Consider the following 12,778-nt stretch of genomic DNA (forward strand, 5'->3'; position numbering starts at 1 on the left):
AGGTTGGAAGAATGGGACCCAGGGAGATAGTGAGGAAAGAGATCAGTCTGAGACTGGTACAGTTGGGAAAAGGAGCAAGTCAAAAAGTCAGGGCAAGTAAGAACAAAGCAGAGAACGAGGTAAATTAAACTGCATTTATTTCAATGTAAGAGGCCTAACAGAGAAGGCAGATGAATTTGGCATGGTTGGGAAGACAAGACTGGGATATCATAGCAAATACAGAGATGTGGCTGAGGGATGGACAGGACTGGCAGCTTAATGTTCCAGGAGACAAATGCTGTAGGAAGGGTAGAAAGGGGGGGGGGTGTGCAAGAGAGGTGGAGGAGTGGTGTTTTTGATAAAGGATAGCATTATAGTCGTATTTGGGGAGGATATCCCTGGGAATATGTCCAGGGATGTTATTTGTGTGGAACTGAGAAATTAGAAAGGGATGATTACCTTATGAGGATTGTATGATAGGGCCAGTGACTATTATTCTATTAATTTTAACATAGTGTTGGAAAAGTATTGACAGGATCTGAAAATTAAAGTTCAAAATTGGAGGAAGGCCAATTTTAATGGTATCAGATAAGAACTTTCAAAAGTTGATTTGGGTGCAGATATCCGCAGGTAAAGGGACAGCTGGAAAATGGAAAGCCTTTAAAATGAGATAATGAGAGTCCAGAGACAGTATGTTCCTATTTGGGAATGATGGTAGGTGCGAGGAATGCTGGATGACTAGAGAAATTGAGGCTTTGGTCAAGTAAAAGAAGAAAGCATATGTCAGGTATCGACAGCGAAGATTGAATGAATTCCTCGTGTATAAAGGCAGTAGGAGTGTACTTAAGGGAAATCAGGAGAGCAAAAAGGGGACATGAGATAGTTTTGGCAAATAGTTATTTATTCAGTAAATACATTCAGGACAAAAGGGTAACTAGGGAGAGAATAGTGCCCCTTAAAGATCAGCAAGGCAGCCGATGTGTGGAACCACAGGAGATGAGAGAGATACGAAACAAGTATTTTGCATCAGTGTGTACTGTGGAGAAGGATATGGAAGATAGAGAATGAGGGGAAATGGATGGTGATGTCTTGAAAAATGTCTATATTACAGCGGAGGAGGTGCTGGATGCCTTGAAATGCATAAAGGTGGATCAGGCATATGCTAGACCTCTGTGGGAAGCTGGGGAAGTGATTGCTTGGCCTCTTGCTGAGATATTTGTATCATCATAGAAACAAGTGAGTTGCCAGAAGACTGGAAGTTGGCTAATGTTGTACCACTATTTAAGAAAAGTGGTAAGGAAAAGCCAGGGAACTAAAGACTAGTGAGCCTGACATCAGTGGTAGGCGGTTGTTGGAGGGAATTTTGAGGAATGGGATTTACATGTATTTGGGAAGGCAAGGACTGATTAAGGATAGTCAACATGGCTTTGTGTATTGGAAATCATGTCTCACTAACTTGATTGAGTGTTTTGAAGAAGTAATGAAGAGGATTGATGAGGGCAGAGCAGGATATGTGATTTTATATGGACTTTGCTGAGGTGTTCAACAAGGTTCCTCATGGTAGACTAGTTAGCAAGGTTAGGTTTTATAGAATGCCGGGAGAACTTGCCATTTGGATACAGAGCTGGCTTGAAAGTAAGAAGACAGAAGGTGGTGGTGGAGGGTTGCTTTTCCAGACTGGAGACCTATGACCAGTGGTGTTCTACAAGGATCGGTGCTGGGTCCACTGCTTTTTGTCATTTCTATAAATGATTTGGATGTGCACATGGGAGATATGGTTAGTAATTTTGCAGATGACACCAAAATTGGATGTGAAGTGAACAGTGAAGAAGGTTACCTCAAAGTACGACATGATCTTGATCAGATGGGCCAGTGGGCTGAGGATTGGTAGATGGAGTTTAATTTGGGTAAATGTGGAGTGCTGCATGTTGGAAAGGGAAATCAGGGCAGGACTTATACACTTAATGGTAAGGTCCTGCAGAGTGTTGCTGAACAAAGAGACCTTGATTCATAATTCCTTGAAAGTGGAGTCTCTGGTCGATAGGATAGTTAAGCCGTTTAGTATCTTTCCTTTATTGGTCAGAGCAATAAGTATCGGAGTTGGGAGGTCATGTTTCAGCTGCGCAGGACATTGGTTAGGCCACTTTTGGAATATTGTGTGCAATTCTGGTGTCTCTCCTATGGGAAGGATGTTGTGAAACTTGCAAGGTTTCAGAAAAGATTTACAAAGATATTGTGAGGATTGGAAGGTTTGAGTTATAGGGAGAGACTGAACAGGCTGCGGCTGTTTTCCCTGGAGCATTGGAGGCTGAAGGGTGACTTTATAGAGGTTTATGAAATCATGAGGGGCATGGATAGGATAAATAGACAAGGTCTTTTTCCTTGCTTTGGGGGAATCAAAACTAGCGGGCATAGGTTTAGGGTGAGAGAGGAAAAATTTAAAAGTTGCCTAAGGGGCAACGTTTTCATGCAAAGGGTGTACGTGTATGGAATGAGCTGCCAGAGGAAGTTCTGGAGATTGGTACAATTACAACATTTAAAAGGCATCTGGATGGGTTTAGAAGGATATGGGTCAAGTACTGGCAAATGAGACTAGATTAATTTGGGATATCTGGTTTGCATGGGCGAGCTGGACTGAAGAGCCTGTTTCCATGCTGTATATCTCTGTGACTCTATGACTCTAAATTAAAGAGATAGTGAGACAGTTATTGGAAAGCTTTTTCCATTGACAGATATTAGCCAGTACTTTGCCGTTGTAATGACAGTGAAATGTTATTGTTTGCTGTCATTACCGTGTGAAACTGACAGTAGTTACTGGTATTTGTAAATACAGTTACGTCTAGAAATCCAGGCCCATTATTCCTGCACGCAGGGTGCACTGCTGAAAATGCTTAATTTTAAAAATCACAAAACTGGCACAAAGGTCTCCTTTAACACTAATGTAGAGTTGTACGGCACAGGAACAGATCCTTTGCCACTTATCCATGCTGACCAAGTCCCCAAACTAAACTAGCCTCACTTGCCTGTGTTTGACTCATCCCTCTAAACCTTTCCTATTCACGTACTTATCCAAATGTTTTTTAAATGTTGTAACAGTACCTGCATCCACCACTTCCTCTGGCAGTTCGTTATACATACAAACCTCCCTCTGTGTAAAAAATTTCCCTTTTTAAATTTTTCTCTTCTCACCTTAAAAATACGTCTCTTAGTTTTGCATTCTCCCACTCTAGGGAAAAGACACTTGCCATTCACCTTGTTGAAGCTGCTCATGATTTTATAAACCACCGTAAGGTCACCCCTTGACCTCCTATGTTCCAGTGAAAATATCCCAGCCTTTCCACCCTCTCGTTATAACGCAAATGCTCCATCCCAGCAACATCCTGGTAAATCATTTCTGAACACTCTCTAATTTAACATCATCACTTCTACAACAGGGCAACCAGACTTGTACAAAATACTCCAAAAGTGGCCTCACCAGTGTCTTGTAGAATCTCAATATGATGTCCCAACTCCTATACTCAGTGGTCTGAGCAATGAAGGCAAGCATGCTAAACATTTTCTTAACCACTCTGTCCACCTCTGGCGCAACTTTCAAAGAACTATGTACGTGAACCCTTGGGTCTCTCTGTTCAACAACGCTATGCAGGGCCCTACCATGAACTGTATAAGCATAAGAGGTAGAGGAGTGACTTCATAGAGGTTTGTAAAATCATGAGCGGCACAGATAAGCTAAAGTCTGCTCTCGTTCTCAACTCTTCTTTCCTGCCATGTCCTCATAGCCTTTAACTCCCTGATATTTCAAAAGTCTGTTCACTGCCTCTTTAAATACTTTCAATGCTCCAACTTCACAACTCTCTGGGGTGCAGAATTCCAAACTTGCACTACCCTTTGGGTGAAGAAATTTCTTCTCATCTCAGTTTTAAATGAGTATTCCCATATTCTGTAACAGCATCCTGTAGTTTGGGATTCCTCCACTAGTGGAACCAATTCTCTCAGTATCAAGCCCCCTCAGAATCTGCGTGTTTCAAACAGATCACCCCTCATTATTTTAAACTCCTAATTAATAAATTCCTGTCCCGTTTAGCTGTTCTTGATAAGTCAATCCTTTCATACCAGGGACTTGGCATAGTGAATCTCTTTTCAACTGCCTCCAGTGCCAGTATATCCATTTTTAAACAAGGGTCAAATCTCCACACAGTACTCCAACTATGCCTCACCAACTCCCTGTAGCTGGACTTCGATACTTTTAAACTCCAATTCCCTTACAATAAAGATCAAAATTCATTTTGTCTTAATTATTTGCTGCATTTGCATGTCAAATTTTGTGTTTCATGGGCTAGTACACTCAAGTTCCTCTTTGCTGCATTCTTTTGGAGTCTCTGTCTGTTTAAATTATATTAACCTGCCTTTTGTTTCTTCCTGACTTTCCTCCATTATATTCCATCTCCAGCAACCTCTCTATGTCTCCTTGTTCCATATATCCTTATCACATCATGCCCGCTCACCTATTTTCTATCCTCGGCAAAAGTGGTTAAGTAGGTATTTGAGGCCAAAGGACTGATTCTTGTGGCTGCAACACAGAAACTGTAAGCTAAGGAATAATTCAGAGTGGTGCAATCTTGGGAATGGGTAAGAGAATGGTGTCAGATTGAATGAAAATTAAAAGCATGAATAGCTATGTATGCGCAGAAAAAAATGGGAGTTAAGAATCTCTGGATGTAGGTTTGTTTGCAGAGCTGGAAGGTTCATTTCCAGGCGTTTCATCACCCGACTAGGTAACATCCTCAGTTGGCCTCCGGGTGATGAAGCACAGATGATAATTACTGCTTTCTATTGATATGTTTGGGTATCTTTGGGTTAGTGATGTAATTTCCTGTTCTTTTTCTCGGGGATGGTAGATGGGGTCGAACTTAATGTGTTTGTTGAGAGAGTTCCGGTTGGAATGCCATGCTTCTAGGAATTCTCGTCCGTGTCTCTGTTTGGCTTGTCCTAGGATGGATGTGTTGTCCCAGTCGAAGTGGTCCTTCCTTATCTGTATGTAAGGATACTAGTGAGAGAGGGTCATGTCGTTTTGTGGCTAGTTGATGTTCATGTATCCTGGTGGCTAGTTTTCTGCCTATTTGTCTAATGTTGTGTTTGTTACAATTCTTGCACAGTATTTTATAAATGACATTAGTTTTGCTTCTTGTCTGTATAGGGTCTTTCAAGTTCATTAGCTGCTGTTTTAGTGTGCTGGTCGATTTGTGGACTACCTCAACCTGAGCTACAAATCTTCTCAAAACTCATTAAGAATCTCATTTTGAAACAGCAACCAAATAATACAAATTTTAGATATAAATTAATCTAAATTATGTGGGCAAATGGGTGAGATCCAGACATGGTAAGAAATGATGTTGATTAGAAGGAAAGCCTATATACCTAACAATAGGGGAAAATATGATTTAGAAAACATTGGAATGTGTTGGGAAAATGACTATAATGCAAACTGTAATTTGGCGTCAGTAACAATAATTATCAAGCAATTGAGCAGTGGCGGTTAAATCAGGAGCTTTTAAACCAGCAGAGGAATTTCATCGGGGTGTTTAAAGCCCAGTGAAAAAATGGTTTCATCTCATTAAGTGAAATCCAGAAGCACTTCCAAATCAGAAGCAGCAGTACAGAGACAAGGGGACATAGAAGAGGCTGAAATTCCAGGAACTAGTGGCTAGTGCAGGTGCAGTCTGCAGTACTGAAATTCAATGGAAAGTTAGGAGCATAGGAATGAGCGAACAAAGTATGACAAAGAAATGAACAGGGACATCAAGACCAATAATCTTCAAATACAGGTCAGTCCAGTGGAAGTGTATGGATTGCTTCTAATTCATTTTTCCTATTCATTTCTTTATTTCTTTTTCTTTCTCCCACTTATTCTCTCCATAACAGTGTGTTGGGAGCTTATTGTGACAGAAATATTGGAGGTTGAAGGCTGTAAAGAAACTGCTGCTGAGATCCAAAGGTACAGCTAAATAAAGGTGAAAATCAGTGATTCAGATCAGTCTGAAATGAACAGTTTGAAGTGATTTGAATGTGAACATAGGGAGTTATGGTTAGTTAGTTTGCAGATAATACCAAAATTGGAGGAGTAGTGGACAGTGAAAAGTACTACGGGATCTTGATCAGATAGGACAATGGGTCGAGGAGTGGCAGATAGAGTTTAATTTAGATAAATGTGAGGCGCTGCATTTTGGGAAAGCGAATCTTAACAGGACTTATACACTTGATGGTAGGGTCCTGGGGAGTGTTGCTGAAGAAAGAGACCTTTGGAGTGCAAGTTGATAGTTCCTTGAAATGGAGTCACAGTAAGACAGGACGGTGAAGACGATGTTTGGTATGCTTTTCTTTACTGGTCAGTGCATTGAGTACAGGAGTTTGGAGATCATGTTGTGGCTGTACAGGATATTGTTTAGTCCATTATTGGAATGCTGTGTGCAGTTTTGATCTCCATTCTATATGAGGGATGGTTTAGGAGGGAGGAGTTCAGATTTGTGGAACACTGGGGCTGGTTCTGGTCTACACCTGAACCAGACTAGAACTAATGTCCTTGGGGGAGTTTTTACGACTGTTGTTGGGGAGGTTTTAAACTAATGTGGCAGAGGGCTGGGAACCAGAAGATAAGACTACTAGACAATGAGGTGGTAACTGGAGACTAAGGATCATGAAGTTAGCATCACCAAGGGGAAGAGTAGGCAGAGAGCAGATGAACGCAGAAGAACTGGTGACCTGAAATGCATTTACTTTAATGCAAGGAGTATATTGGGTAAAGCAGATGAACTTAGGGCTTGGATTGCCCCTGGGCGATCACAGAGACTTGGTTGAAGGAAGAGCATGATTGACAACTAAATGTTCCAGGATATAGATGCTTCAGACAGGACAGGGAGGGAAGTCAAAGTGGGGGAGTGGGGGTGGAGTTGCATTGCTGATCAGGAATGATATCATGGCTGTGCTAAAGGAGGACACTGTGGAGGGCTTGTGCATTGAGGTGTTATGGGTGGAGCTGAGAAATAAGAAGGGTGCAGTTACACACCCCTGTAACTGGGGCTGTATTACATACCTCTCAACAGTGAATGTGAGGTAGAAGAACAAATAGGTAAACAGATTATGGTAGGATGTCGAGTTATCAAGGTGGTGATGGGAGATTTTAATTTTCCCAACATTGACTGGGATACACTTAGTGTCAGAGGTCTGGAGAGGTCAGAATTTGTAAGGAGCATCCAGGATATCAATAGTCCGACGAGAGAAGGGGCCAAATTGGACCTGGTGTTGGGGAATGAGCCAGACCAGGTGGTAGAAGTTGCAGTGGGGAATTTCTTTGGCAATAGTGACCATGATTCTGTAAGTTTAAGAATACTTGTAGACAAAGATGAGTGGTCCTAAGGAATGAGTACTAAATTAGGCCAAGGCCAATTATATCAAAATTAGGCAGAAGCTGGGAAATGTGGATTGGACACAGCTATTTGAAGGTAAGTCCACATTTGATGTGTGGGAGGCTCTCAAAGACAGGTTGAAGATAGTGCAGGATAGGCATGTCCCTTTGAAAACAAGGGATAGGAAAGGCAAAATTCGTGAACTGTGGGTGATAGGAGAAATCGTGCGACTAGCCAAGAGGAAAAAGGAAGTGTGTATATGGTTCAGGCAGCTAAGAACAGAATGGGCATTGGAGGAATATCGGGAGAGTAGGACCATTCTTAAACAAGAAATCAAGCGGGCTAAAAGGGTCACGAAATCGTTTTGGCGTGCAGAATTAGGGAGAATCCAAAGGCCTTTTATTCTTATATAAGAAGCAAGAGGGTAGCCAGAGAAAGGGTTAGTTCACGAAAGGCTAAGGAAGGAAGGTTATGTGTCGAACCTGAGAAAATAGGTGAGTTTCTCAATGATCACTTTGCATCAATGTTCACTGAGGAACAGGAGGTGACAAATGCTGAGATTAGAGATAGAAGTTTGTTTACTCTGGATCGCACTGACATAAGGAAGAAAGATTTGTTGGGTAGGCTAAAGGATATTAAGGTGGACAAATCCCCAGGACTAGATGGGATCTATCCCAGGTTGCTGAGGGAAGCAAAAGAGGAAATAGCTGGGGCCCTGACAAATATCTTTGTAGCATCCTATAGTCCTGTAGGACTATAGCTACTTACCATTTTGTCAACTTGTATTCAGTGTATGATTTGGGACTCCATACCACAGGCTGTTGAGGTATTATGAAAGCTGTAGTACACCTTAACTAAGTTGTCTCCTAGATTGTTGAGGAAACACGAAAATGAATGAAGATGAAAAACTGGAGCAAGATAAGATTGCAGAGTTGTTCAACAGAGTTTTTTTTAAAAAGTATTAGGGAATGGGACAGAGCAGGTAGAAACCAGTTGTTTCTAGTAGTTGAGGGGTTGAGAATTCAGGAACTTTAAATGAAATAAAAAGAGATTTATGACAGCAAGAGACATTTTCATTCCACAGCAAGTTGTAAGGCTGCAGAGAAATTGATGAGAATATGATATCTTCTAAGACTAAGTTGATTAGGAAAGAGAGTCAAAACTATCTGAGTGCATAATTTATCAGATTGATGCCAAAACTGAGACATACATCTGTCAGGAAATAGTAAACAGGTTGGACGTTTTTCTGTAGAAAATTGAAGATTTTGAGATGATGTGGTAGATTTTGCAAATTTGATGAACAGGATAGATTTGGAGAGGAATTATGTATGAGTGCAATGCAAACCTAGGAGTCAAAAGGTACTTATTAACCCAACAAGGAAATGAGCAATTTCTTTACTAAGTTATTGATCAGAATCTAGAATTCAGCCTGACATGAAGGAGTAAAAACAAGTAATTTAGATATTTTTAGAAAGAAGCTGGATGGTTACTTGAATGACAAAGGAAATGGACGGATAGGTTGAAATGGATGGAATGGAAGGTGTGTCTTGTGGACTATAAATGTCGCCACCAAATGACTTGCGTCTGAGCTATATGAACTGTGCAGTTCATCTAATGGACTGTGTCTAAATTGAATGGCCTGTTTGGTATTTCTTGTTTAACCTCATATAATTTCATATACATCCTTCTTGCTGAGTTAGCTTTTCCCTGTTCTCCGGTAATTTCAAAATAATTGTATTGTTTTCAGTTCAGTATAAGTGGTCTTTTGACATCCTATTCCATCCTAATGCCAATGCTGTAGCCTCTTCTGTAATGTGCACTTTTTCTTCTTACACCTTTTTGGATTCTTCCATATCATTCTCCTTCAAAAGCTGTTTCAAACTTAACTCTTTGCTTCCTTACTTCATATTTTGACCCACCGCTGCTGTTTTAAAACGTCAGTGATGTTTTGCCACGTAACAGTTACCATATTAAAGGCATATTAATTTGAATGATTTTGAAGCCTCTTCCTTTTATTAAAGGAAAGAAAAACTGTTTTCTTCTGGAATGTTAAGTTTGCCACTTAAACTAATGAAATCCAAGGTTCAAGGACAAAATATGATTGTGATAGCAGGCCGTGTTTCTGTGAAATGTTATTGGCACTCGTAAATTAAATTGCCTTGGAAGAATTTTTAAAATCAACCTTTTAACTTATTTTCTAATAATTGGTAAATCTCAGTATCTGGAGATTTTTTTTCCTATCCAATAGGATTTATGCGGCAAATTGTCATGTGCAATGTCTGGAAGTGTTCCACACAACAGATTATTACTAATACGCAGAGACTGCAATGTAGAAAAAATGGTCTCAAGTCCTTCTGTACACAAACGAAACAATTTTATTTATTTTGCATTCGAATACTAAATGTGAAGTACAAAGATATTGAAGCAAGGTTATGGAATCCTGAGGTTGACTCCCAATATTTTTTTCCTTCACTAATTCTGAGTTTTGGATGAGTGAATTCCAAAATTCTGGTATCCACGCAAGCAAGCAGTAAAGGTGGCCTCTCCATTTTCTGAATTTGTTCTTAAATAGATCTGTTGAAGAGCAAAGAAACATGGGAACAAAAAATATTTAATTCATCTCTTTAGCATTAAAATTTGGAATGCATTCTTCTGGAGAATATTGTCATGATGCATTTATGTTAATGCATTGAACTGTCGCAACCTGTCTTAACATTTATTCTGACTTGACTGTCAGACTGGAGGAAAATCTACAGTGTCCCCTACCAGTCACTGTTGGACACTCTGCTCTTTTTTTAGGTGTATTTATAACCTGAACTTTGGATATAGTGGCCATAAGTTTTTCAGATTCAAAGCTTGGAAATGTAAGTAACAGTAGAGGAGATTTATAACAGGGAGGGTGTGGATGGTGTGCAGTGATCCAATATAAATATAAATGAAATAGTACCATTTAAGAGGTGCAAGAGCAATGAAGTGTTAACCATGTGAACAATAAGAGTAGACCACAAAGCCCTAATACTCTGTCATGCTGTGTGATGATGAATGACCTTTTTAGCCTTAACTTCAGAGTCCTACTTTCTTCCCTATGTCCCTTGATTCTTTGAGACAACAAAATTTTGAATCTCGCATCCTTGAGGAAATTTATTGATAGAGCATCTCCAACCCTCTGAGATGGAGAATTCTAAACATTCATGATCCTTTAAGTGAAGGCATTGCTTATTGTAGTCCTAAATGATTAGCCTCTTATTCTATGTCCCTGTGTTTTGGATTTGTCAATCAGAGGATTCAAAGAATTTAACCTGTCAAATCACTTCAGAATCTTGTATGTTTTAGTGAGATCATGTTGTTCTTCAATGTTTGAATATAGCCGGGAAAGATATTAAGGCTATCTTTAAAAGTAATGAGCTCTTTTTCTTTCTAAATGGAAGCAATGAGTCTAAAAATACTGAAATAATTAGTATATCACTAGTTAGTACTCCACTGCAATATTAGGTTGAATTTTCCCAAAACTCGAATCATGTGAGGAATGTTGAGAATGTTGGGTGATTATGTCCGAATGTGAACTGAGATGGTCAACGACGAGGAAGAAATTTTGTTTTTCCCTTGAGATTTCAACTGCTAGATGAGAATCTCGCAAGGAAGCAGTGAGGGCCCTATTTGTGTGCTTTAACATCGCACTATTACCTAGTATCACCCTATTTATATGTGGATTGCTGTTCTTTAAGCAGCTTGTTTTTTAAAAAAGAATTTTGCCAATTCCCAGCTCACCGGTATTTTCTCTGGACTTCCATGATGTCAAGCATACTCCAGCACCTTGGAGACTGCTCCAGGACCAACAATGACGTGCACCCTCCATTCACAGAAGCATCAGCAAAGCCCTACGCACACTACATGATCATGACACACCTCAGACTAACTGAGAAAACAATTCAGAACTTCACTGGTGCGCTTTGGAGATCACTGACTCCTTACATTGCAATGCTCTGCCTGGCTGCTTTTCACACAGGGACAGGCAGCTACTGCATGCATTGGAACAGGATTCAGCTCAGGGCTTTTATCTAGCTATCTTATCGTTTGCTCACTTTCAGGTTACTTGGACATTCTGCTACCTCCGCCTTGCCTGTATAGCATAGACAAAAAGGTAATTTGTCATGCTTGCCAGTACTGACAGTAGGGAGCATGCATGTTTGTGTAAACACCACACTACACAATGTCTTGACATGTTGGATGTGGAAAATATTTTAATTGTGGGTGAATCCAGAGTTGAGAAGTTCTGTTTTAAAACTAGGGTTTGCCCTTTCAGGCCTGAGATGATAATTTTTTTTTGTGAATTGTGCAACATTAGAACTCTCTGCATGTGAAGATGTAACAGTTGTTTCTTTGAATATTTTTAAACCAGCTGTCAATAGAGTCTTGTTAGGCAGGGGAATTGATTGTTGAGGGAAAATGAGAATGTGGAATTTGAAACACAAACCATTAAGCCATGTTCTTATTGAACAGCCAAAGGGGCTTGAGGGATGAAATTGTCTTCTGCTCATTCTGTGCTCATATGTTGTTTGTTTCTTGCTTGTAGGAGACTAATCAAGGAAAGCGGTCATTTTTAGATGAGCAACTCAAGATAAGTAAAAGAGCAAATGAGCAGAAGTCAGTGTACATTTCTTGGCAATTGTATTTCCTGGGTAATGGAAAATGATTAAAGCTGAATAAATGTTTAATTCTATCAGGTACAAAGGGTGGAAACAAGATACTATTTTTAAATCTGCGTAGTTTGTTGAAGATTGCACTTTGAACATCTGAAAGAAGGACTGTCTCAAGTTAGATATTTTGCCATTTGGCGCTACAGCAAGTGGTAAAGTAGCACTTTGAACCAATGAGCCAATCCCTGGGTGTTGTTGCATAAATTTTCGTTCTAAGCAGTTAAACATATATCAATCTTAAACTGATTGTTTCTGTTCCTGGAAAAATGGTTGTAGGCTGACCTGAATATTAGATTTACTGTTCATATTTGAAATACAAGAATTGATTAGATATGTTTTCAGTATTGTGCTACTTGGTTTTAAACAAACATTGTTGTTCATATTTCATGTGGGACAAAAAAGTGAAAACATTTTGAATTTTAGATGAGAATTATGAAATTGAGTGTTATTATAAAATAGTGCAGTAAACATGCATTTCTGATGAATTTCTTGCCTACATGTGCATGATCTTAATATCAGAAAAGGTAAATAATTACTTGCTATAGAATTTCTAGTCTGTGACGTGAAAACTGATGCAATTGTTTGTGCCCTTAGAATGTTTCAGTTATCCCCAGCAAACAATGAACCCGGAAACACTCTGGTTCAAGTACTGAATAAACTTTGTGCTTTTGTTAAGTTTTTCTGAATGACTGCCAAAGA

At 39.7% G+C, this 12,778-nt stretch overlaps 1 protein-coding gene across 8 annotated transcripts in view; it reads left to right on the forward strand.

The window, feature by feature from the left end:
• The window catches only part of baz2ba (bromodomain adjacent to zinc finger domain, 2Ba), a 369,151-nt gene that overhangs the window by 35,890 nt on the left and 320,483 nt on the right, over positions 1 to 12,778 (forward strand). The window lies entirely within an intron of this gene.

The sequence above is a fragment of the Hemiscyllium ocellatum genome, chromosome 7 (genome assembly GCF_020745735.1).
Source record: "Hemiscyllium ocellatum isolate sHemOce1 chromosome 7, sHemOce1.pat.X.cur, whole genome shotgun sequence".
NCBI classification, from domain to species: Eukaryota; Metazoa; Chordata; class Chondrichthyes; order Orectolobiformes; family Hemiscylliidae; genus Hemiscyllium; species Hemiscyllium ocellatum.